The sequence below is a fragment of the Ovis aries genome, chromosome 9 (assembly GCF_016772045.2).
Source record: "Ovis aries strain OAR_USU_Benz2616 breed Rambouillet chromosome 9, ARS-UI_Ramb_v3.0, whole genome shotgun sequence".
NCBI classification, from domain to species: domain Eukaryota; kingdom Metazoa; phylum Chordata; class Mammalia; order Artiodactyla; family Bovidae; genus Ovis; species Ovis aries.
The window spans coordinates 83,105,839-83,127,989 of record NC_056062.1 but is presented as its reverse complement, the minus strand read 5'-3'; the positions used below and the strand labels follow the sequence as shown (position 1 = coordinate 83,127,989).

The window sequence follows — 22,151 nt, the reverse complement described above, 5'->3', positions numbered from 1 at the left end:
GGTAAAGAAGGGCTCTGGTGTGAAGCTCTCAGAGCTTCTGTGGGCATTTCCTGTGAGGGTGTGTGTCAGCCTCTGGCGGGCGCTAAGCTTACCCAGGCACTGAAACACACTGGCTTGCTCTTCTACGAGGCCCCCATTCTTCGCTTTTGCTACATTCCTGACTCCATGGTTCAGACCGTGAGTAGCAATGCCCAGTTTGTGCAAAGACCTGGGATACAGTTAGGCCGGTTCCACATCTTTGCAAAGAGGCCCCTTTCCTCCTGCCGCCTCCCCTGTTGAGAATGACTCAGCACAGCGGAGAGGCAGACAGCAGAAGAGCCTTCCGCCAAAGCCACGAGCATGTTGTGTTGCAGAGCCCATTGGCTTTCCCTATCTTGGGCTTTCAAAGCAACCCAAATAAAGATGAGCTAGGTGCCAGGTTCATTGATCTGCGTCTGTTAGAACTGAGGCAGATATCAGCCGTGTCCCCATTTGGGGCCCCCTTCCAGGCTGTGCCAGAAAGGCACTGGAGGATGCCTACCGGGGGTGTGATGGAAAGCTGGCTGTCTGGCTTCCTCTCACTTTGTTTATCTGGGTCTCTGTCTAGTGGCAAGGCGACCATCCACCGCAGAACTGCCAGGCTAGGATTGTTCTGCCTTGGCACTTTCTCTTGTTTTTCATTCCTATGAGTAAAAGAAGATTATTCATTGAATAATCAGGGTCAATTGGTTATTCAACAACATTCTGTAAGTGTTACAGGATCTGTCCTTGACTTTTAGAAATAAAGAAAACAGACTTTCAGAGACTGGGTAAGATCCAGCTTAGAAACTACCGTGAAAGTGGGGAGGATGTTAGCAGCATGATGGGAAAGTCCTTCCAAAACCCCCTCAAAATAGGACTGGCTTTGGAGAGCTCAGAGGTGTTATAGCAGAGCTGTTTCTTCACTCATACAGAATCCTAAACACTGAAAAGTATACAAAACAGTACTCACTAACCACCTAACACTGAGCCCAGCCCTGTTTGAGGTCCTGGAATCCCAGAAGGAGAGGCTCGCAGTGGAGTAAGGACAGGTGTTAAACTCTTGTTTTCCTCAGAGGAACCATCAATGACCCTAACAGAAGTTCACACAAGATGTAATGAGACCAGAGCAAAGCCAGGCATATGTGTTGGGGGAAGAGACCCTCAGAAAAAGCCTCAGCAATCTCTCTGATCCTCACACCCTTCTTCACAAGGGCCTTGTATAAACCTTTCATTTCTAAGGGAATTCCTTTACAACACTTTATCGTTTATGATCCCCTTTCTCTACTTCTATCCCTGTGATGCCCCCACCAGAGAGAGTCTTCTGATTGGGCTCTTGGCTTAGTGAGAATAATTAACATTTATTGAGTTCTTACCAGGAGCCAGCCATTGCCCTATGTAAGCCATAGCTCATTCAATTTTAGAACATTTCTGTGAATCACCTTTTATCCCCATTCCTGCTTACAGATAAGAAATCTAAGACTTAGAGGGATTAAGTGAGTTGACCAAGGTCCCACGATTGGAGGCAGTGGGTTGTACTATGGGCAGTCTCATGGCAGAGACCTTACTCTAAACCAAGTGTCAGCAAATTATGGCTGGTGGGGCAAATCTGGCCCACTGCTTGTTTTTATGAATAAAGTTTTATTGGAACATAGCCATTTCCATTTGTTTGCTATTGTCTGTGGCTGTTCTTGCACTGCAGAGGCAGAATCGAGCAGTTGTTACGGAGATGTTATGGCTTGCAGGGCCTAAAATATTTACTACATCACTCTTTTCAGAAAAAGTTTGCTGACCCCTGCTCTCCATCAGCCTCCCTTCAAATTAAACCAAAATCTCGCAGAGGGCATAGACTGTCTCATTCACCCTGGCTGTCCCCTCAGCCTCCAACCTGGGAGATTCCATTATTGATGGTTGCATTTCAATGGACCTTACACACTTGCTCAATTAAATGGATTTAATCTGTATTTAAGCAATCCTAAACCTCCTTCTAAAACAGTAGACATTCAGGCAAAAATCGTATTTGCTGCAATCTTTATTAGGTGAGATAAGTCTCAGAGGTCAAGACTGGTGCTCACAGGATAGCAAGGACAATCCTAAATTAAAGTGTGTGCTACATTTGTAGCAACCTGTTTCTAAAATGAGTTATTCTGTGAGTGGCTTGCAATAAACTGCATGAAAGGAATAAATAAATAAATAAATAAATATATATTTCAGCACTTTGGAAACTGGAAAGTATACATAAGCAAAACCTCAAGGAGACAAGAATAAATAAAGCCTACACTAAGTCCTTGGTGCTTTACAGGCAGCCCAGGAAGAAAGCAGAAGCAAGGGACGAGGTGCAAAGTGGGTGTCCGTTTGCAGCTGTGGGGAGGGAAGGCGGACCTGGAAAGGGTTGCACATTCTGTTGGGCGCCTCTGAACCAAGGGAGACCACACCCCCAACCCCACTCAGTCTTTATCATGTTATATGTGTGCACGCTAACTAGCTTCAGTCATTTCCAACTCTGTGAGCTTATGGATGTAGCCTGCTAGGCTCTGTCTGTCCATGGGATTCTCCAGGCAAGAATACTAGAGTGGGTTGCCATGCCCTTCTCCAGGGGATCTTCCTGAACCAGGGATCAAATCTGTGTCTCTTAAGTCTCCTGCCTTGGCAAGAAGGTTCTTTACCACTAGCATCTATCACGGTATTTGCCCGATTTTGGCACCTACCCAGTCAAGAACTGCAGCGGTGTGGGAGGAACATTGGGCTGGTATGGAAGATCTGGGGTCAAGTCCCAGCTGCTGCATGCCCTGGTGACTTCCTGGCCATGTCACCTCGCCCAGAACCTGACTCTGAGTAAGTCAGTGAATGGGTGTCTAACCCAATGAGATGAACACAAGTGCTGGAGCCAGATAGTTCTGTATTTAAATCTCAGCTCTGCCTTTACTCTTTTAAAAATTTATTTTATTGAAGTGTAGTTGACGTACAATGTCATGTTGATTTCTGCCTTTACTCTTTTTTCCTTTACTTTTAGTATCTTGTCCAAGACAGTTATGACATCTTATTTATCTTTGTATTCCCAACTCCTAGGAAATGATTGGTGCTGAGCATTGAATGAATGAATTTCTCTTTTTAACTTATATTTGTATAGTTGGTATATTGGTATAGCACTGTTTATTTACAATGTTGTGTTAGTTACAGGTGGACAACAAAGTGAGTCAGTTATATATGCTTTTTTAGATTCTTTTCCCATATAGGCCACTACTGAGTACTGAGCAGAGTTCCCTGTGCTATACAGTAGGACCTTACTAGTTATCTCTTTGATATGTAGTTGTCTGTATATGTCAATCCCAATCTCCCAATTAATCCCTCCCCCAGCTCTTTGCCCCACTGGTAACCATAAGTTTATTTTCTCTGTGACTCTATTTTTATGTTGTAAATAAGTCCATTGTACATGTTTTTGATTCTACGTATAAGTGATATCGTATGCTATTTGCTTTTCTCTGACTTACTTTACTCAGTCTGACAATCTCTAGGTCCATCTATGTTCCTGCAAATGGCCTTATTTCATTCTTTTTTTATGGATGGTTGATATTCCATTGTATATGTGTATCACATCTTTTAAAAAAATATCCACTGGCTATCTGTTTTACACATGGTAATATACATGTTTCCATGCTTTTCTCTCAATTCGCCCCACCCTTTCCTTCCCCCATTGTGTCCACAAGTCTGCTTTCTATGCCCACCTCTCCAATGATGCCCTGCAAATAAGTTCATCAGCACCATCTTTCTAAATTCCATATATATTCATTAATATATAATATTTGTTTTTCTCTTTCTGATCAAATTCACTAATAGGCTAAATTCACTAATTCAATAATAGGCTCCAGATTGGTCTACCTTATTAGGACTGATTCAAATGGGGTCTTTTTTATGGCTGAGTAATATTCCATTGTATATATGTACCACAATTTCTGTATCTATTTACCCATCAGTGGACATCTAAGTTGCTGCCATGTCCTGGCTATTGTAAACAGTGCTGCAGTGAACACTGGGGAACATGCGTCTCTTTTAATTATGGTTTCCTCAGGGTACCTGCCCAGTAACAGGATTGTTGGGTCATATGATAGTTTTATTCCTAGTCTTTTAAAGGAATCTTCCTACTGACTATATCAATTTACATTCCCACCAACAGTGCAAGAGGATTCCCTTTTCTCCACAGCCTCTCCAGCATTTACTGTTTGTAGATTGCTTTGATGGTGACCATTCTGACTGGTGTGAAGTGCCGCTTCATTTGTAGTTTTAATTTTCTTTTCTCTAATAATTAGTGATGTTGAGCATCTTTTTCATGTACTTTTTGGCTATTTGTACGTGTTCTTTGGAGAAATATTTATTTAGCCTCAGGGGAGACCTCTGAAAAAGGAAAGAATCATCTCTCTGAGAATATCACAAATCACAAGACAGTCCACAAAGTTCTCATTTCTAACAAATGTCAGAACAGAAAGTTGTGTTGGACAGTTGTAAAAAAGAAAGAAAAAAAAAAAACCCCTTAAAAGTATTTCCATGAAGTTCATTAAAGAATAAATCTTTTTGATTGCAGGAAAAATCTTGGAGAAAATAGGGACTCAGTGAATAGTTTTAAACAGAATTGGAGGCAATACAAGTAAAGATGCATAAAATTCAGCTTGGCTAAAGATGAAATCAAAAGTGGATTAGAATTAAGTGTATCTCAGGGAATGGAAAAAATGTTCTAAGGGTTCGTATTAATAGAATGGGTTTATCTGAGCAGCAGATAGATAGCCAATGACTCTTTTATTATGAAATAGAAAAACAGAAGGATTAGGTGACTCTAGATTATTTTAGAAAGGAGTGGGACTGTGTCTGTTACATGTTTATCCCTTTATATTCTCTTATGACTCCCCTGCCATTGTGAGAACTTAGCATTTGTTTCTCTCCTAAGCTTGACTTTAGTTCACCATTGACAATGTCTCTGTGACTGGTTTGCGCTGGCTGCTTCTCCGGAAGGACTCCCTAGAAAACAATTAGAACTGCCTTACCCAGTATGTTCCTATCCTACAAAATTGGATTTCAGTAAAAAGGTTCAGTGCTTTTATTTATGTTACATTCCCTACTCATAACTTGCAACAGACTCCTATACTTGTTGCTAAGGTGACATCATGGGCAAAACATGACCTAGAAATAACAACTAGTATTTCTAGTAGCACATATGTACCATATGCTAGGCAGGGCTTTACATGCATACTTTATCGCATTCAATCCTGATAGTCACCCTCTAGCTAATCTCTGTCTCTTACTAGCTATGTGACCTCGGGAAGGTTCTTACCCTTTCTTCAGCTTTTTTCAACTTAAAATCCAATAATGATGATAGAGTCCCCACCATGGAGTTGCAGGAGTTTAACATACTTAATGTGCTTACAGTAGTGTTCCGTATGAAGTAAATCTCAATAAATTTATTATTATTAAAGTTGCTAACTGTTGTTTAGTTGCTAAGTAGCGTCCGACTCTTTTGCAACCCCATGGACAGTAGTCAGCCAGGCTCCTCTGTCTATGGGATTTCCCAGGCAAGAATTATGGAGCAGGTTGTCATTTCCTTCTCTGGGGTATTTTCCAGATGTAGGGATTGAACCTGTGTCTCGTGTATTGTCAGGCAGATTCTTTACCACCGAGCCACCAGGAAAGCCCATTATTATTATGGAGGCGCTATTACCATCCTTATTTTACATATGACAAAACTGAGACACAACTTGTTTTTTCCCCCCAGTGTCAACACAGCCAGGTGGTAAGTGGTGGAGTTGGATGGTACCAGAGCCCTTTTTCATATAAGAAACCAGTTAGTGCATACTCCATTGTGTTAGACTCTTTGCAACCCCGTGGGGACTGCAGACCACCAGGCTCCTCTGTCTGTGGGATTTCCCAGGCAAGAGTACTGGAGTGGGTTGCCATTTCCTCCTCCAGGGGGTCTTCCAGACCCAGGGATTGAACCCCTGTCTCTTGTGTCAGCAGGTGGATTCTTTACCACTGTGCCACATGGGAAGCCAAAAAGCAATTAGACTAGTGAGCAAATAAAGCTCCATGCTTTATGTATAAGAAAGAAAGGTAAGGCACCGCGGTTGTGTGGATTCCAATCTCACTGCCCTTCCCTGTCACCTGGAAGTGGCGCATGACTTTCTTGCTCCATTTGCTTACATGCCCAGGTAGTTTGCACGGATTTCCTTGGGCACTAACAGCCTTTTGAAATTCTGTGAGCTCTACTTTCCTCTAAGAGGATAGAGCACAAGCCATTTATGGGGAAAAGAACCTTGACCACAAATATCTGTTAAACAGGGAGTTGTTCTGGGGGAAACCTTGGTGGTTTTTCATGTAAAAAGAAACATGGGTCATGGGATTTGCAGTGGATCATAGAGGCAAAGATTCCTTCATATGAAATATTGTCACAGGCTTCTGTTGGGGAAACACTGAATGCACTTCATTTACTTTTCCCGATCCTCTTAGGAGCTGATGCCTTCTTAGCATATGTACCTCTAAAAAAACCTCAGGACTCTTCATATTCGTGCTAAAACTGATGCTTAATGAAGTTTCATTATGCCACATGGAGAATCTCAGTCTTGATTTAGCCATTCTGATGTGTAGAAACTTCCTGTACTGGCATAGTGTGTTTCCAGTGGCCAAAAGGGATTCTGAAGCCTCTTGTTTATTTCTTCTTTCAGCACTGTTTTTACTACATAGCTATTATTGTTGCTGTTAATCTACTGGTGTCAAAACTCAGGCTCACTGATGCTAAGGAATGGTTCTAAGATTTTACAGCCAATCAAGGGAAGAGTTGAATGACAGCTCCCTTTTTGTCTTTGTTGTTTCCTTGGTTATCAGTTCAGTTCAGTTCAGTCGCTCAGTCGTGTCCGACTCTTTGCAACCCCATGAATCTCAGCATGCCAGGCCTCCCTGTCCATCACCAACTCCCGGAGTTCACTCAGACTCATGTCCATCAAGTCAGTGATGCCATCCAGCCATCTCATCCTCTGTCGTCCCCTTCTCCTCCTGCCTCTAATCCCTCCCACCATCAGTGTCTTTTCCAATGAGTCAACTCTTCACATGAGGTGACCAAAGTACTGGCGTTTCAGCTTTAGCATCATTCCTTCCAAAGAAATCCCAGGGCTGATCTCCTTCCGAATGGACTGGTTGGATCTCCTTGCAGTCCAAGGGACCCTCAAGAGTCTTCTCCAACACCACAGTTCAAAAGCATCAGTTCTTCGGCGCTCAGCTTTCTTCACAGTCCAACTCTCACATCCACCCATGACCACTGGAAAAACCATAGCCTTGATTAGACGGACCTTTGTTGGCAAAGTAATGTCTCTGCTTTTGAATATGCTATCTAGGTTGGTCATAACTTTTCTTCCAAAGAGTAAGCGTCTTTTAATTTCACGGCTGCAATCACCATCTGCAGTGATTTTGGAGCCCCAAAAAAAGTCTGACACTGTTTCCACTGTTTCCCATCTATTTCCCATGAAGTGATGGGACCAGATGCCATGATCTTCATTTTCTGAATGTTGAGCTTTAAGCCAACTTTTTCTCTCTCCTCTTTCACTTTCATCAAGAGGCTTTTAGTTCCTCTTCACTTTCTGCCATAAGGGTGGTGTCATCTGCATATCTGAGGTTATTGATATTTCTCCCGGCAATCTTGATTCCAGCTTGTGCTTCTTCCAGTCCAGCATTTCTCATGATGTACTCTGCATAGAAGTTAAATAAGCAGGGTGACAATATACAGCCTTGACGTACTCCTTTTCCTATTTGGAACCAGTCTGTTGTTCCATGTCCAGTTCTAACTGTTGCTTCCTGACCTGCATACAGATTTCTCAAGAGGCAGGTCAGGTGGTCTGTATTCCCATCTCTTTCAGAATTTTCCACAGTTTCTTGTGATCCACACAGTCAAAGGCTTTGGCATAGTCAAGAAAGCAGAAATAGATGTTTTTCTGGAACTCTCTTGCTTCTTCCATGATCCAGCAGATGTTGGCAATTTGATCTCTGGTTCCTCTGCCTTTTCTAAAACCAGCTTGAACATCTGGAAGTTCACGGTTCACGTATTGCTGAAGCCTGGCTTGGAGAATTTTGAGCATTGCTTTACTAGCACGTGAGATGAGTGCAATTGTGCAGTAGTTTGAGCATTCTTTGGCATTGCCTTTCTTTGGGATTGGAATGAAAACTGACCTTTTCCAGTCCTGTGGCCACTGCTGAGTTTTCCAAATTTGCTGGCATATTGAGTGCAGCACTTTCACAGCATCATCTTTCAGGATTTGAAAGAGCTCAACTGGAATTCCATCACCTCCACTAGCTTTGTTCATAGTGATGTTTTCTAAGGCCCATTTGATTTCACATTCCAGGATGTCTGGCTCTAGATTAGTGATCACATCATCATGATTATCTGGGTCATGAAGATCATTTTTGTACAGTTCTTCTGTGTATTCTTGCCACCTCTTCTTAATATCTTCTGCTTCTGTTAGGTCCAGACCATTTCTGTCCTTTATCGAGCCTATCTTTGCATGAAATGTTCCCTTGGTATCTCTAATTTTCTTGAAGAGATCTCTAGTCTTTCCCATTCTGTTGTTTTCCTCTATTTCTTTGCATTGATCGCTGAAGAAGGCTTTCTTATCTCTTCTTGCTATTCTCTGGAACTCTGCATTCAGATGCTTATATCTTTCCTTTTCTCCTTTGCTTTTTGCTTCTCTTCTTTTCACAGTTATTTGTAAGGCCTCCCCAGACAGCCATTTTGTTTTTTGCATTTCTTTTCCATGGGGATGGTCTTGATCCCTGTCTCCTGTACAATGTCATGAACCTCATCCCATAGTTCATCAGGCACTCTATCTATCAGATCTAGTCCCTTGAATCTATATCTCACTTCCACTGTATAATCATAAGGGATTTGATTTAGGTCATACCTGAATGGTCTAGCGGTTTTCCCTCCTTTCTTCCATTTAAGTCTGAATTTGGTAATAAGGAGTTCATGATCTGAGCCACAGTCAGCTCCTGGTCTTGTTTTTGTTGACTGTATAGAGCTTCTCCATCTTTGCTGCAAAGAATATAATCAATCTGATTTCGGTGTTGACCATCTGGTGATGTCCATGTGTAGAGTCTTCTCTTGTGTTGTTGGAAGAGGGTGTTTGCTATGACCAGTGCATTTTCTTGGCAAAACTCTATTAGTCTTTGTCCTGCTTCATCCCGCATTCCAAGGCCAAATTTGCCTGTTACTCCAGGTGTTTCTTGACTTCCTACTTTTGCATTTCAGTCCTCTATAATGAAAAAGACATCTTTTGGGGGTGTTAGTTCTAAAAGGTCTTGTAGGTCTTCATATAACCGTTCAGCTTCAGCTTCTTCAGCATTACTGCTTGGGGCATAGACTTGGATTACTGTGATACTGAATGGTTTGCCTTGGAAATGAACAGAGATCATTCTGTCATTTTTGAGATTGCATCCAAGTACTGCATATTGTACTCTTCTGTTGACCATGATGGCTACTCCATTTCTTCTAAGGGATGGAGCCAAAGCAAAAACAATACCCAGTTGTGGCGGTGACTGGTGATAGACGCAAGGTCCAATGCTGTAAAGAGCAATATTGCATAGGAACCTGGAATGTCAGGTCCATGAATCAAGGCAAATTGGAAGTGGTCAAACAAGAGATGGCAAGAGTGAACGTCAACATTCTGGGAATCAGCAAACTAAAATGGACTGGAATGGGTGAATTTAACTCAGATGACCATTGTATCTACTACTGCGGGCAGGAATCCTCGGTTATGGGGGTATATAAATGTGCCCTAGTCTTCTCTTGGGCTTCCCTGGTGCCTCAGCAGTAAAGAATCTGCCTGCCAATGCAGGAGATGCGATAGACATGGGTTTGATCCATGGGTCACCAAGATCCCCTGGAGAAGGAAATGGTAATCTACTCCAGTAGTCTTGCCTGGGGAATTCCATGGTCAAAGGAGCCTGGAGGGCTACAGTCTATCAGGTGGCGAAAGAGTCGGACACAACTTAGCAACTAAATAGTAACAGCAAGTCTTCTATTAAGACTGCTCAGTTGCAAGTAAATGATAGCTCAATATCAACTGTTCAAATAAATAGGGATTTTTTCTTACATACCAATAATAAAAAATCTGTAAGAAGCCCAGTATTTCCATTACCAATTCAACAGCTAAAAGATGTTAGGACTACTGTCCCTGCCATTTTCTCATTTGAAAGAGAGCTGCTGAACTTTTTCACCTTTTATCAAGGTGCTCCCCCACTCTTTAGCAGATATCTGCTTATATTCTTGCCAGGTTGGTGCATTTGGCCACCTTCATCTAGCTCCAAAGAAGGCTTGGAAAATAAGCAAGAGAGAAGGGGATTGGGAATGGCTGACCAGACAACCCACAGTATGTTCACATCTAAATCTTGAAAGCTAAGTTTGTAAAACTCCTAGACAATTGACTCAAATCATTCGGCAATTCCATGAAAACTATCTGGAGATGTGTTTGGTGGTGCAGACTTCATTGCAGCTGCATATTTTATTGTTTAGTGGTTTTGGCTTTACTTAGACACCCCAATCCTGGCTTTCCCTGTTGGCTCAGAGGTAAAGAATCTGTCTGCCAATGCAGGAGACTCAGGAAACATGGGTTCGATCCCTGGGTCAGGAAGATCCTCTGGAGAAGGAAATGGCAACTCACTTCAGTATTCAGTTCAGTTCAGTCGCTCAGTTGTATCTGACTCTTTGCGAACCCATGAATCGCAGCACGCCAGGCCTCCCTGTCCATCACCAACTCCCGGAGTTCACTCAGACTCACGTCCATCGAGTCAGTGATGCCATCCAGCCTGGAAAATCCCATGGATAGAGGAACCTGGTAAGCTACAGCCTACTCGCAAAAAGTAGGACATGACCTAGTGACTTAAACAACAAAAACAAACAATCCTGCTCAAATCTTCTATCATTTTGGTCCACTGATATATTTGGATAAAATTTGATCAAAATCAATGATTTTCAATAATATTCAGTGAATCAGTGCTAGGTTGACTCCATAAGAATCAGATATTCATTCCTGAGTCAGTTTTGATAATTTGAGTCTTTCAAGAATTTGTCCATTTTGTCTAAATTTTTTAATTTGTTGGTATACACTTGTCCATAACTGCATTTTAACATCTGTAAGATCTGTGGTGATATTCCTTCTTTCATTTCTGGTATTGGTAATGTGTGTCTTCTCTCTGTGTCTCTGGGTGTGTGTGTGTCTCTCTCTTTTTGAGCAGTCTAGCTAAATGTTCATCAGTTTCAATGATCTTTTCAAAGAATCAGCCTTTACATGAACTGATTTGAGCTACTTCCCCCCCCCCCCATTTTTTAATTTATTGTTTTTGGCTTTTTATTATTTCTTTTTTCTGTTTACTTTAGGTTTAACTTACTCTTCTTCATCTTGTGTTTTAAGGTGAAATTTTAGATCATTAATTTTGGCCATCTTTTCTAATATAACTGTGTGTATGTGTGTGTGTGTACTCTGCTGTGTCCAACTCATTGCAACCCCTTAGATGGACTGTAGCCCTCCAGGCTCCTCTGCCTGTGGGATTTTCCAGGCAAGAATACCGGAGTGGGTTGCCATTTCCTTCTCCAGAGGATCTTGCTGACCCATGGATCAAACCCATGTCTATCGCATCTTCTGCATTGCAGGCAGATTCTTTACTGCTGAGCCACCAGGGAAGCTAGGGTAGTCTAGAGTATTATTACTATGATGTGATTCTTCTGGGCCCTCTACTGAACGTTGTAGATGATGTAAAGGATTCATCAGACTGAATAACCAGATTTCAAATTTTTCCCTCCCTGTGTGAGCTTTCGGAATTATTCAGTTTATAACTCTGGTCATTCTGTACCCAGGCTTGTGGAATTTCACACTTTATACAGCATAGTACTCAGCAAAGATGCAAAGGAATCCCTACACAAGTGAGTTTTTTTTTCTGTGTTACTCCCTCCTTTTTGGAACTCTGTCCCACAAGTTCAGCCACCTCAGTCTCCCCCAAACTTTGTCTCTATCTCTTCAACTCAGCAAGTCTCTGGATTCCCTCCTGCCATATCATCCATAAATTGATCCATAAATTACCTGTGGGCAGAAGGTTGGGGGATTCACAGGATTCACAGGGCTCATCTCTTTTCCTTCTCTCAAGAATCAATGTGCTGCCTGTTGTCCATTGTATGAAAACGACTGTTTCATCTATTTTACCCTATTTTCTAGTTGCTTATGGTCTGAAATTAAATCCAAAACTCATTACTCTTCACAGAAAGAGTGAAATTTTTCTCCTTAATCTTCATAGGAAGGTGAAATCTTTCTCGATGGTTCTTGATATGCAGCCATGTTTGGGAATTCCTAATATTAACAACTTTACATAATTCTTTTTTTTTTTTTTTTGGCCACATCACATGGCATGTGAGCCTGTAGGATTTGGCTCTGCAACCAGGGAACAAAACCATGCTGCCCACAGTGGAAGCATGGAGTCTTAACCACTGGACCACCAGGGACATCTTAATAATTCTCATCTATATTTTATCAGTGTATGATATTATCAATGGAATTGCCTTCCCAGATTCAACTTAGACATATGCATTTCTGATAACAATACATAGCATTATATTATCTTGTATTCTTAACCACTATATTTTACAGAGCGGCTTATACTAATATTATATATTATATTCAGTTCAGTTCAGTTCAGTCTCTAAGTTGTGTTCGACTCTTTGCAACCCCATGAATCACAGCACACCAGGCCTCCCTGTCCATCACCAACTCCCAGAGTTCACTCAAACTCATGTCCATCGAGTTGGTGATGCCATCCAGCCATCTCATCCTCCGTCATCCCCTTCTCTTCCTGCCCCCAATCCCTCCCAGCATCAGAGTCTTTTCCAATAAATCAACTCTTCGCATCAGGTGGCGAAAGTATTGGAGTTTCAGCTTTAGCATCATTCCTTCCAAAGAACACCCAGGACTGATCTCTTTTACAATGGACTGGTTGGATCTCCTTGAAGTCCAAGGGACCTTCAAGATTCTTCTCCAACACCACAGTTCAAAAGCATCAATTCTTCAGCGCTCAGCCTTCTTCACAGTCCAACTCTCACAACCATACATGACCACTGGAAAAACCATAGCCTTGACTAGATGGACCTTTGTTGGCAAAGTAATGTCTCTGCTTTTTAATATGCTATCTAGGTTGGTCATAACTTTTCTTCCAAGGAATAAGTGTCTTTTAATTTCATGGCTGCAATCACCATCTGCAGTGATTTTGGAGCCCATAAAAATAAAGTCTGTCACTGTTTCCATTTTTTCCCCATCTATTTCCCATGAAGTGATGGGACCAGATGCCACGATCTTCGTTTTCTGAATGTTGAGCTAAAGCCAACTTTTTCACTCTCCTTTCATTTTCATCAAGAGGCTTTTTAGTTCCTCTTCACTTTCTGCCATATGGGTGGTGTCATCTGCGTATCTGAGGTTATTGATATTTCTCCTGGCAATCTTGTTTCCAGCTTGTGCTTCTTCCAGCCCAGCATTTCTCATGATGTACTCTGCATAGACATTAAATAAGCAGGGTGACGATAAACAGCCTTGACGTACTCCTTTTCCTATTTATTATAGAGTATTAATATAGTGTATAGTATTACATACTTCATTATAGAGTATATTATCTTGTATTCTTAATCATTACATTATAGTGCATTCCAGAGAGCATTTCATGTAACTGATATCCATCTACATTTAAATCTGGAAAACACTTGCTGCTACTGCTGCTGCTAAGTCGCTTCAGTCGTGTCTGACTCTGTGCCACCCCATGGACGGCAGCCCACCAGGCTCCCCCATCCCCGGGATTCTCCAGGCAAGAACACTGGAGCGGGTTGCCATTTCCTTCTCCAGTGCATGAAGGTGAAAAGTGAAAGTGAAGTCGCTCAGTCATGTCCGACTCTTAGCGACCCCATGGACTGCAGCCCACCACGCTCCTCTGTCCATGGGATTTTCCAGGCAAGAGTACTGGAGTGGGTTGCCGTTGCCTTCTGGAAAACACTTACATAAGTTATATTAGTGGATATTACACATTTTGAGTAAGGTCACATAAGCAAAGAGATATTAGCAAAAATATCATACCTCCAAGTACCTGACAATTTGAAATGGCCATATTGATAATCAGATTGTTTGAATATCCCCCCAAAATTGTGCCACTAAAATTTTACATTTTAAATATCACTCTGAAATTGTCATCCTTACCCAACCCCTAAGTTTCATCTCACCATCAACTACTGCCTGGAAATTAAGATCAGAGTGATCCAGGGTGAGGGAGGGTCAGGACAGAAAGATCCACTAATTTACTGGGCATATCACTTGGAAAATTTTAAAAGTAAACAGCATTTTTCCTTTTCATCGGAATACTGGGATCAAAACAGTTACACCAAAACACTTCCTAAATCAAAATAACCACATCCAAATGGCTGTGTCAAGCAGCCCTGTTAAACTGTTTTCCTTCCTGTTATCTTTTTTCGAAAGAGAAAGTGACTTAAAAACAAATCCCATTTAAAAAGATCACAGTTTCTTAAATATTTTGTTTTGGCTCTTAGTCATCTATTTTTGTCTGTCTAGCCAAAACAGATCGGAATTTTCTAAACAGACCTTGAAATGATAAGTGAAACCATGAATTAGGAGACTAAAGAGTAAATTGAATGTGAGAGGACATCTATCTTCTTTGCTCATTCATTGAGGAAGGATATCTTCCACCTTTATCCTTAAGCCCACAGGGCCATCACTCTTTGCTGTTAGATTAGGGAATGGCTACAATGTGATTTTCAGTAATATTAATAGCGCAGTCGTACTTCTTGAGATAAATGAAAGCAATCCATGTCTATTAATACATATTCCTAACACAGTAAATGACTGCAGGAATGTGCTTGGATGCCCATGGCTGCTGGCAGGCCTCGGGTTCACCCTGGCTATCGCCCAGAAACAGGAGGGTTTTTGTCACGTGACTGTCTCCTTAGGACAGCTCCAGGGTGGCAGCTGGCTTCCCCAAAGCAAGCAAATCAGAGAGTGAGAATGAGAGGGCAGCCCGAGAGAAACTACAGTCTTTCTCTTACCTAATATCAGCAGTGACACCCATCACTTCTTCCAGATTCTATTCACTAGTATTGTGTAACCATATCCCACCCACACTTTTGGTAAGGGGATGATACAAGGGAATGCACAGGGAGTTGGAGGCAACGTCTACTTAATTGATCTTGTGTGCAAATTGCAACTATTATCTTCCAGATCACCAGGTTGTTATTAAATTTGCTTGACACTAATCAGTCCAAGGCCCCTCACTACAGCTGAGCTTGTCAATCACTTACTCCTTTTTATGATTTTCTTCTCTGATTTTTTTCAGCACTTTAGTCTGCAAGTTTTTGTTTAATTTTTTGGCCTCTGTTTTTATTCTTTCATAGGGCTACTTACTCTGCCAAGAGTTTTCACCTTATTCTCACCACAGATATTATTTATCTGTGTGTTTGTGTATCACTGAAATGAACATTACTATGAACACTATTATCTACTATGTATTAAATGTCCTGACATCAACCACTCTAATTGGCAGAACCATTTAAAAATTAAGCTCCTTTGAGTCAGTGGTCCAAGCTTATTATTTTCACATATTCAGCTCTGAGGGCAGATATATTGGAGATGTCTTTGTATTAAAACTGAAATCACCTGCATAAGCAGGTGGGATAAGAACTGACCACTCTCCTTTACTGCTTTCCATTTTACTTTCAGAACATATGATGTAGTTTAAAAGCTTGGGTTTGTTCTGCATTTGCTCATCTGAAAGTGATTTCAGTTGAGTAATTTAATGATTGGAACATTTCATAGCTTTTTCCAGGGCACCAAAACTTTTAATGTGGTTTATGAATTTCTGCATCACTCTCTAGCTGACTGTTCTCAGCTGCTGGGGAGTCTACCAAGTCTCTCTGTAATTCCATAGTTCTGACCTCAATAGGGATTTTCATACCTTTTATTTCCTTAAAATATTTGCCAAGTGATCTTAGGCTCTGATCGTGGTGAAATATCAGAGATAGGAACAGTCCAAGGTGGGCAAAGATGACTGTAAACATTTACTTAATAAACTTTTGGTGGAAGAGTCCTTGAACCTGCAATCAGGGAACATCCAAAATTCCTTCTGAAGACTTGACATGAGTGGCGGGAAACAATTGACAGAAAGGAAACTGCATGGGCAAAGGTATAGGGTGGTCATGACTGCTCCTGCCTGCTTCTTAGGAATAAAAAAAAAGAGTAATAGTCCTTTGTGGATTAAGTGTGGATTAATAATGCATGAATCTAAAGAAAATAATCCTTAGTGTCCTAATTCAGGGGGCAAATGTCATGTCAATCATTGGGCTGACTCTTTGGATAAGGTTCTCAGTGACAGAGCAGTTTTCAAGATGCACTCTTGTTGAGTAGTCACTCATCCTCAACAAATGCTTTCCTCCTTATTTTTCTTTCCTTTCCCTTACTCTGAGCATCTTTCCATGCTTCCTTTATATTTTAAACATGATTTTATAAAGAAACTATGAGCATTACTAATGCTAAGCTGTATTAAAGAGCTGGGCGTATGTCAAGAAGAAAACTATTTGGGGCACAGTTCCAGAAAACACATGCCCAAATGACTTCATTCCTAGCTCCACTGCATGGTATTGTCCTTGGCAGAAATGTGGCAATTAAATCCCTACAAATTCTGAAATAGCTGGATTCTTGGGTTGAGGTTTGTGGCAAAGAGTTTTGCTTAGAGTTTTAAATTGTTGTTTCACTATAGCAGAAAGTTATTTTTAACTTTCATTTCATTTTTCTGTATTCTTGTTCAATAACGTCTAATCGTGGGTAAGGCGAGGCTTCCCAAATGAAGTCGCAGACCAGTTAAAGCTAAAATGAGATTTCTGGGTGCGCGGCCATAGCGCGGAGGGTCGAGGCAGAGCCGCGAAATCGCCGCGAGATCTGGTCTCGGACCACGCTGCTCATCCCGCAGCCTGTCGGCTAACCCAGCGTCCGCCGCTACCGCAGCCATGGGAGCGCAGGTGGAGACCATCTCTCCCGGAGATGGGCGCACCTTTTCGGAGACGGGCGCACCTTCCCGAAGCGTGGCCAGACTTGCGTGGTGCACTACATGAGGATGCTTGAAGATGGAAAGAAATTCGATTCCTCCTGGGACAGAAACAAGCCCTTTAAGTTTGTGCGGGGCAAGCAGGAGGTGATCCGAGGCTGGGAAGAAGGGGTTGCCCAGATGAGCGTGGGTCAGACAGCCAAGCTGACTATCTCCCCAGACTATGCCTATGGTGCCACTGGGCACCCAGGCATCATCCCACCAAATGCCACTCTCATCTTTGACGTGGAACTTCTAAAACTGGAATGGCAGGAGTGGCCTCCTCCCTGAGCTCCCCATTCTTGGATGTGCCACAGAAGGATCTGGCGCCTCCAGACGCACACAGCGAGTCTGCATGGAGCTCTTCCTGCCGTTCCACTACACTCTTTGTATAAACATCTTCCCAGACTGAATGTGTTCTGTCACTGGCTTTGCTCTTCCCCTTTCTCCTCGTATGTGTGTTGACCTGAACTATATTCCATAAACCTCAAATTACTCAGTTTGTTTTTGTTTTGGGGTGAAGACTGAGTTTCAGTCCTTTGGATCTAGGTTTCCAATTAAGTATTAGTCAAGTATTAACAGCACAAGTAATGGGTTAACTTTAGACTAGGAATTGGTGTTGGAGAGGGTGCAAGAATCATTTTATTTTATTTTATTTTGGATAAAAGTTTTATCTATTATATATTAAATGTTCTTGCTGCTGTGCTGCAAAGCTATAGCAGATTCGAGGCGCTTTTGAGGGCCAAATTATTCTCCAAGTTGAGAGATGTCCTCGGGTTGAATTGAAAGCCCTACCCAAAACCGCAGTGGGAAGGGGGAGAGCCTTTGCCTCCACTGCCTCACCCTCACCCTCTTCGTAGACCCTCTGCCTTTTGAAAGCAGATCGTTTTCACTGAGATGTTGAATATGCAGATGTCTGTTCCCCAGGCCAGCAGGGACCTCTGAAACCTTCATGGTCTGGCCTTTTTTTTTTTTTTTTTTCCATCCTGTGGTTTTTCTAATGGATATCCAGGATTTTTGTAAACACATAGCTATCCAAGCTCTACTTCCTAAATTTCAAGAACTTTAATCAAAAGTTAAATTGAAGGTGCTGTTTGTAGACACTTAACACCCACGAAAGCGCAGCCATCATGACAAATCCTTGAGTGTTGTCTTAAGAAAATGATGCTGGTCATCACAGCTTCAGCATCTCCTGTGTTTTGATGCTCAGCTCCCCCTGCTGATCTCAGAGTTTCCTGGCTTCTCCTTGCCCCCTCTCACCCCTTTGCTGTCCTGTGTAGTGATTTGGTGAGAGAAATTGCTGCCTACTCCCTTAGCCTACCCCCATCCCCTGCACTACACATGAGTTTCAAGTTTTATTATTGCAATAAAAGTGCTTTATGGTGGCTTTTCTCAAAAAACAATAAATAAAATAAAGTGAGATTTCTGCCCTTTAATAGTCTTTGACAGGGAGGGACACAGATTTTGCTTTATACAGTCAACAGGCAAACAACCTTGGGCTCAGGTGAATTGAGGCAACTTTACTAAAAAAGAGAACTGAACTTCTGGAAGGTCTTAGAATACTGCAGTTTAATTCAACACTTACCAAGAAACTGTTTTATTAAAGATTCTTTGCTGGCAGCAGAGTTACAATGATAATAAGACATGTCTCTTGCCCTCAAGCTGCGCAGAGTGTGTGCTGGAGAGGGGTGGGGTGAGGGGACGTGAACACATGAATAAATAATTAAAGTAAGACTTGATGCTCTACAGACCACCTTCTAGACATGTAAGATGAATAAGGCAGAACATGTGTCAAATGGTAACAAGTCTTAACCTTCAAAATGTACAGTGTGGAAATTCGTGAAATTCAAAGTTGTGCAAGTACAACTCTTAAGCAAGTGAATCAAATAATGTGCTCTATTAGACCTCAGTGGTGGGGTGGGGAAGAATAGCTGACGGAAGACACTATAGCTGATGAGTTACATCTCTGCATCTACATTCCCTGAAGGGATTCTAAAATATGACCATTTGAGGTCCTCTCTGCACTTTGTGTGTTAGTCACTCAGTTGTGTCCAACTCTTGCAATTCCATGGGTTGTAACCCACCAGGTTCCTCTGTTCATGAAATTTCCCAGGCAAGAATACTGGAGTGGGTAGCCATTTCCTTCTCCAGGGGATATTCCCCAACCAGGGATTGAACCCAGGTCTCCTGCCTTGCAGGCTGATTCTTCACCCTCTGAGCCATGGACTTTGGGGATCACTTTTCATGAGGTGAGGCAGCATCCATGCTGGTTTTCCCCCAAACATCCTCATTCCTGGGCTGAGAAACCATAGGTGAGTTCAATCTCAGTGTTGTGTTTGGTTCCCCAAGGGAGTCCACCAGAGCACTCTGGGGAAAGAAGCCTGGACAGCTGGCCACCGTGGCCTTTGCTCATGTTCTGGTAAGTAGGAGGAGAGCTCATGAGGTAAGTAAAGCTAGACAGATTGCAGGTACTGAAACTGAAGGTGCTTCAAATCTGTAGGGAAGAGAAAACTATTTTTGTGTTCTCCCACAGACTGGATTTTCTTTCCTAGCTGGTTCTTCTCCAGGGCTATCCCTAAGTCTGGATTCTGCCCACCCCGTTCAATGCTTGTATCTCCTTGACATTTTCTCCCCACATCAATCTCTCCATTTATTGAAAGTTCAGGAGCTAACTCTTTGCTGCCATCGATGTACATCTTGGCTCCATAATTAGATTCTAAGTTAAGCAATTCACTTATTCGAATACAGAGCCTCTCCTACATGCCAGCGCCATGCTCAGTGAAGGGACACAATAGCGAACAAGGTTTCTGCCCCTAAAGAAGCAAATTAATAAAGGACATAATATACACTATGAAAGTGCTAGGAAGAAAATTAACAGGTGGATAATAACAGGCAGGACAGCTTGGAGGAGACCAACTTTACACTGAGACCTAAAGCAAGAGAAAAGGGCGGACACAGAAAAGAGGGTTAGAGGTAGGAGAATCTTCGAGGCAGAGGCACATGTAAAGAAACAGAAGGGGAAGGAATTTGCCCCCTTAAGGAAGTGCTAGATGGTCCGTGTGACTAATGCATGGTGAGTAAAAGGGAGGAGGCAGGAGATGAGGTCAGAGCAGGTAGGGGTTGGATAAGAGAGGCTAAGAATCGGACACAACTGAGTGACTTCACTTTCACTTTTCACTTTCATGTATTGGAGAAGGAAATGGCAACCCACTCCAGTGTTCTTGCCTGGAGAATCCCAGGGATGGGGGAGCCTGGTGGGCTGCCGTCTATGGGGTCGCACAGAGTCAGACACTACTGAAGCGACTTAGCAGCAGCAGCAGCAAAGGAATTCAACGTTATGTTTCATTCATGCAGCATTTGACGCTCAGTCCACGACTTCTTTCAAAAGTCCTCTAGATGCCCAGCACAGATCTTTGCCTTGAGATGAGCTTTCAGCAAAGACTTGCTTGTTGAAATGACTAAGTGCCCCCGATCTTGCACCAATGCTTTCAGAACCTCCTGCCCATCACTCATCCTATGCCCAACTTCAGAATCAGGTCTTTGGTCTGTCAAGGGTCTCTCTTCAGCCCTTGGGTTGGACAACGCTTAGCCCTCACACGTGCTTTTCCCAGGAAATGGAGAGCTCAGTGGATGAGAGTGATCTTGGTGAGCAGGTCTCATCACCAATTCTCTCTCTCTCTTTTTTTCTCCCATTTTATTGAGAGAGATAGCAATGGACAATTAACACAGCAAGAGACTTAAAAGTGTACAATGTGATGAGTTGATATACGTACATGTTGTAAAAGAATTCCTCCTATTGAACTAATTAAATCAACACAGCCATCACCTCACATATTTACCTTTTGTGTGTGAGAGAGAACACTGAAATTCTACTCTCTTAGCAAATTTCAGGTGTACAGTACATTGTTATAAGACTAAACTGCTTCCTAGAGGTGGCTCTGCAGTGTAGTTAAAATCTGAGAGTTGGGAGCTGGGCTGCCAGAGACCCTTATCCTGGTACATTACCTATTAATTGTGCTGTACGAGATGAATCTGTTCGCCTCCTCAGCCTTGGGATTCTTCCTCATAAGGGTACTTTCTCAAAGGGTTTCTGTGAAGATTAAATGGGATTATGCATGGAAAGCCCTAAACACGGTGCCTGACACGTGGTGAAGACTGAACAATTAGCTATTGTTAGCTACTGCTAATTAATATTAGCATTCGTATTAGCAACCATGGCCCTTCAAATACCCCAGATTTCCCAGTTCTATCCTTCCCTTCTCTATTTGGAGAAACCCTAAGGCAGAGCTGGGAGCCACTTCTGCGGTGGGTTCCCAGACCCTCAGATAGAAGTGAAGGTCGCCTGTTTCTGCACCGAAGCAGTCCGTGTGCACTCCACCTTAGTCTGACTTGAAGCTCAGCTCATTGCACGACGATCATTGAAGTTGTCTCCCTTGTGCAATTGTGCCTTAGAACAGAGACGTGCCTCTTTGCAACAATGATCAATTCAAGATTCACTGTCTTTTTCACATTTTAACCTCTCTGCAGTTGAGGATGCATCTTACTAATAATGGCATGGCAACGTTGATTTGCAGAGCTCTTTTCTTTCTTCTCTGGTGGCTCAAATGGTAAAGCATCTGCCTGCAATTCAGAAAACCTGGGTTCGATCCCTGGGTTGGGAAGAGCCCCTGGAGAAGGAAATGTCTACCCACTCAAGTATTCTTGCCTGGAAAATCCCATGGACAGAGGACCCTGGTAAGGCTACAGCTCGTGGGGTCTCAAAGAGTTGGCCACGACTGTGCAACTTCATTTTCTTTCTTTCTTTCTTAGTGTCACTTGAAATAACAATGCATCTCACAAGAGCTGGTTCCTTAGATTAGATGAAATATGGTAGTTTGGGGCATGGACTTCAGAGTTAAGACTTCTGGGGTTGTTTACCTGATATGCAACCTTGAGCAAGTTACATACTTCACCTTTCTCTACTGCAGTTTCTGATCTGTACAATAGACATAATAAATGTATCTCCCTCATAC

General features: G+C 42.4%; 1 pseudogene; it reads left to right on the top strand.

Moving 5' to 3' along the window:
• The first annotated feature begins 16,952 nt into the window (after positions 1-16,952).
• LOC105610883 (peptidyl-prolyl cis-trans isomerase FKBP1A-like) lies at positions 16,953-17,521 on the top strand (annotated as a pseudogene).
• The last annotated feature ends 4,630 nt before the right edge of the window (positions 17,522-22,151 follow it).